The sequence below is a fragment of the Suricata suricatta genome, chromosome 3, assembly GCF_006229205.1.
Source record: "Suricata suricatta isolate VVHF042 chromosome 3, meerkat_22Aug2017_6uvM2_HiC, whole genome shotgun sequence".
NCBI classification, from domain to species: domain Eukaryota; kingdom Metazoa; phylum Chordata; class Mammalia; order Carnivora; family Herpestidae; genus Suricata; species Suricata suricatta.
This window is the reverse complement of record NC_043702.1, coordinates 15,516,125-15,521,210: the sequence shown is the minus strand read 5'-3', so window position 1 is coordinate 15,521,210 and position 5,086 is coordinate 15,516,125. Positions and strand designations below refer to the sequence as shown.

At 39.2% G+C, this 5,086-nt stretch overlaps 1 pseudogene; it reads left to right on the top strand.

Moving 5' to 3' along the window:
- The first annotated feature begins 2,398 nt into the window (after positions 1-2,398).
- LOC115286931 lies at positions 2,399-2,807 on the top strand (annotated as a pseudogene).
- The last annotated feature ends 2,279 nt before the right edge of the window (positions 2,808-5,086 follow it).

Genomic DNA, 5,086 nt, shown 5'->3' with positions numbered 1-5,086 from the left:
CTGAGAATCCCTGGAGATAATCACTCACAGATGAGTCTTTGTGGAAGTCCCAGAGCCCAGCAAAAAAGTTCCTGCATACCACTGTAGAAAAAAAAAAAGAGATTGGATGTATTGGATAGAGTGAGAGGAAATGTTTAACTTTTCCTGCATCCCCCCTCCCCCAAGGCAGTATAGCTTGGTGCCAAGAGAGCCTTGCTTGGTTCATGATTTCTTCTATGGGGGAAAGTGACAGCATGTGAGTGACCTCCTGGTTTTCCTAGCTTTGTGGGACCCTGCCAAAGAGTCCCACTGATCTCTTGCCACATCTAGAGTACTGAGTCATGAGCTGTGTGGCTAGGGGACAGGACAGACTGGAAGAACAGCAGCTGGGCCTCAGAACAAAACATACCAAGGGGACATGGATCATTCTAAGCACATCAGAGACTCAATCAAGAGGCATCTCCATGAGCCACCAGTGATGTCTTCCCTACAGATGCTCCCATCTGGCCTGTTGGCACCCACAGCAGTCCATGTGCCTCATCACACACCTGCCTTCACCCTGTGGCAGACTCCCATGCATGTTCCAAATGGTGGACAGAGTGAGATTTTGCAGATAGTTCATAAGCATGTACAGAAAAGCCAGTCTGAATGGGCCTGGGAGAGAGACCCTTGAAAAAACAAAAAAGAAGATATGAACATATGGCTTGGCTCAGCAGGATCTGGAGAGGGCATACAAACTTAAGAATTCTGCTGTAAGAAAGAGCAAGAAGCATGGAGCAGGTATATCCCTAGAAGGTCTGAGAGCCTCAGAATCCCTAACAGGGCTGATGGAAGGTAGTTCTCTCCTGAAGTCAGTCCATAAAGAATGGAGGAGGTGATTGCCACTTCGAAAGTGAAGATAACGATGAAAGATTTCAAAGAACATAAAAGATCAAGGAAACATAACAAATACAAAGAAACACAATAATTTTCTAGTAACTGACTCTAAGGACTTGGAGATCTGTGATTTATCCCATCAAGGATTCAAAATAGCTCAATGATCTACAAGAAAACAGAGCAAGACTATGAAATGAAATCAGGAAAAGAATACATGAACAAAATGAGAAGTTTAACAAAAAGAAATTGTGAAAAAGGGTCAAACAGAAATTCTGGAGCTAAAGATTACAATGAATAAAATTTTTAAAAAATTGCAATAGGTGGCATTGATAGCCACATGGCTCAAATGGAAGAAAGAATCTGTGAATTAAAAGACAGGATCTTTAAAACTACCCAAGAAGAGAACAAAGAAAAAAGAATGAAAAAGGAGTGAAGAAAGTATCTGTGGTCTATAGGAAACCATCTAAAGAAACAATCTATAAATCATTGGGGTCTCAGAAGGAAAAGAAAGAGATAAAGGGGGAGAAAACTTATTTAAAGATAAAATGGCTATGTATTTCCCAAATTTGGGGAGAGATTTCAATATCCAGGTTCACAGGCTCATAAATTCACCAAAAACTCAACTTAAAGAGATCTTCTCCAAGATACATATAACAAAACAGTCAAAAATCAAAGACAAAGAGGCTATCTTAAAAGAAGCAAGAGAAAAAGAAGCTTGTAACTTACAAAAAAAAAAAAACCCATAAAGCTATCAGCAAATTTCTCAGCAGAAACCTTATAATAGTAAGGGTACTTATGTAATCAAATTCAGGATACTTTAGTATTGTAATATGTTGGATGTGCTAACTGCTTAACTCAAGTATAAAGATTAAAGGACAAGAGTATTAAAAATAACTACAGCAATAATAATTTTTAATGAGTACATGATAAAAAAGAAGTAAATTCTGATGTAAAATACATAAAAGAATGGAGTAAATGGGTAATGGTTTTTATTTTGTTTTGTTTTTGTATGTGTTCAAAATTATTATCAACATAAAATAAAAGCTATATTTGTAAGATGTTATATGTAAGCCTCATAGTCACCACAAAAGATACATACATACACACACATATATATATATATATTTGATACACAAAAGATAAAAAGAAGAAAATCAAAGCATACCACCATGAAAAATATCAATTCTCAAGGAAAGACATCAGTACAGGAAGGAAGTAATATGGTTCAGAAAACAATAAAATCACATTGGTAAGAGGCACCTGGGTGGCTCAGATGGTTGGGCATCCAACTCTTGATTTCATCCCAGGTGATGATCTCATGGTTGGTCAGTTCGAGCCCTGTGTTGGACTCCACACTGACAGTGCACAGCCTACTTGAGATTTTCTCTCTCTTCCTCTCTCTTCTTCCTCCTCTTCTTCTTCTTCTTCTTCTTCTTCTTCTTCTTCTTCTTCTTCTTCTTCTTCTTCTTCTCTCTCTCTCTCTCAGTAAAAAAAATGAATTAATTGATTTAAAAATCACACTGGGGAAGTCCTCAGTCTAAAGATGGTGGCTTCCACAGTGAGGGGGACTATGGCACTGCGTAGAGTGCTATCCAGCCTGTGGCTTTCATCAGAAAATTCCCTGGACCACAGCCTCGAGTGAGCTGAGAGAACACTTGGCACAGTTTGGCCATATACAAAAGTGCATTATACCTTTTGGCAAAGAGACTGGATTTCACACAGGTATGGGTTGGATTCAGTTTTCTTCAGAAGAAGAACTTCAGAATGCTCTACAGCAAGAAAATCATATTATTGATGGAGTAAAGTTCCACATTCAAGCTCAGATATCAAAAGTAACCAAAATCAGAAACATAAATCACACTGGTAAGCCCATACGTATCAATAATTATTCTAAATGTAAATGGATTAAATTCTCCAATCATTTTAGCTTCAAGGACAAAGTGAAAGGGTGAAAAAAGATATCCTATCTATCCAACAGCAGCAGAATATATATTCTTCTCAAGTGCATATGGAGTATTTTCTAGAACAGAGTATATTTTAGGTCACAAAACAAGTGTTAGCAAATTTAAGAAGATTGAAATCATACCAAGTATCATTTCTAACCATATTGGTATGAAAGTAGAAATTAATAACAGCAGGAAAACTGGAATCTTCACAACAGATGTGAAATAAACAATACACTCTTGCACAATAAATAGGTCAAAGAAGAAATCAAAAGGGAAATCAAAACATATCTGGAAATACACAAAATTGAAAATAAAATACACCAAAACTTAGGGAGACAGCAAAAACAGTTCTAAGAAGGAAGCTAACATTGATAACACCTCCATTACGAATACTACTCAGTCATAAAAAAGAAGGAAATCCTACCCTTTGTGACAACAGAAAGAGACAAATACTGTATGATTTCACTTATATGTGGATTCTAAAAATCCAAATGCAGAAACAGAGAGTAGAATGGTAGTTGCCAGGGCTTCATGGTGGGAGAAATGGGGTAATAGGGAGATATTGCTCAAAGGACTCAAATTTCTAGTTTTAAAATGAATAAGTTCTAGGGATCTAATGCATAGCATAGTGATTAGAGCTAACAGTACTGTTTTATACACTTGAAAATTGCTGAGAGTAAACCTTAAATGTTTTTTTTTTTAATTTTAATGTTGATTTATTTATTTTGAGAGAGAGAAAAAGAGAGTGAGTACACAAGCAGAGGGGAGGCAAAGAGAAGGAGAGACAGAATCCCAACAGGCTCTGCATCAACAGTGCAGAGCCTGATGCAAGGCTTGAAGTCAGGAATGTAAGATCATAACCCTGAGCCGGGATCAAGAGTCAGACACTTAACCGACTGCACCACCTTAAATGTTTTTTTTTTATCACCCCCTACCTCACCACACACACACACACACACACACACACACACACACACATGCACAGTAGTTATGTGAGGGAGGGAGGAGTTATATAGCCCTATGGTGGTACTAATTTCACAATAGATACATGTGTCAAATGAGCACACATAAACTAACACAATATTATATGTCAATTATATTTCAATAAAGTTAGAGAAAGCTCCCAACAATTGTAAAGTTTCTCCCCTCCCTTATGAACTTGGTGGCTGTGTGTTTGTGAAAATGACCCTCCTACCCCCTTTCTCACCTACTTACTGAGCGCTTCGGTTTTATGGTATTGAGCACTTGGATCACCAGGTAGGACAGTGTTCCTACAAGGAAGTGCATTGCTAGAGCCAAGGTGAATACCAGGAACGTTCCTATTCTTTACCGCAGGCCTAGAAGTGAAAGGGGAGGTTTCTTCTCATGCCATTGAGTCTGCATGTGTTGGTTGTAGGTCTATAGCTACTGAGGTTGGGGGGTGGGGTTCCAATGGCCAAACAAAGAAGATCCATGGGGTGGGCTAAAAGTTCCTTCTTCTCTGAATATAGAACCAAGGTAGGAAATGTGGAATGAGGTGTGTAGTAGGAGAGGCATCCTGAGACACTGGGAGCAGACACGGGGGAAAAGAAGGGAGTCAGGACAGAGATGAGAAGGCACAGAGGTGGTAGACAGCGGGAGGAGGAGATGCGGACAGTGGTTCATGGCTGTGATGGTGGATAAAGGGCCGACTGTGCCCTCCTCTGCCTTCACCTTTTTGTCTCACCTGTCCTGACATCACGGACAAGGTGATAAGAAGGGTATTTGGAGCAGCGGAGGGGATGGAAGGGCTGGGAAGAAAAGACAGCAGGAAGGTTGGAGTAGGAGACAAAAGCAGATATGGAAGTGAGACAGACGGACGGATTCTGCGGCAGGACGTCAGGCACAGTCCCCAGACTTTAATGCAAATTTCATTTCCCATGCTTCCCGGCGTAAACTCATATCAACTTTAAATCATTCATATTTTTGTGGGTTTTTTTTATTATTATTATCAGCCATCCTGGTAAGGTGGTCATATTTTTTCCCCAGCTTAAAAATAAATAAGTTGGTATCATAACTAAAAGCTGAATTAGCCTAATTAAATTTAAATTTATCTATCAACTATGAGCCTCAAAGCTTATTCAGGAAATTTCACATCACATATTTTGTTATGGAAAAGCCCATACTATAACTTGGCTTGAAAATTAAAAATTGCAGGGGGGTCTGGGTGGCTCGGTCGGTTAAGTGCCTGTCTTTGGCTCAGGTCATGATCTCATGGTTTATGAGTCTGAGCCCCGCATCAGGCTCTGTGCTGACTGCTAGCTCAA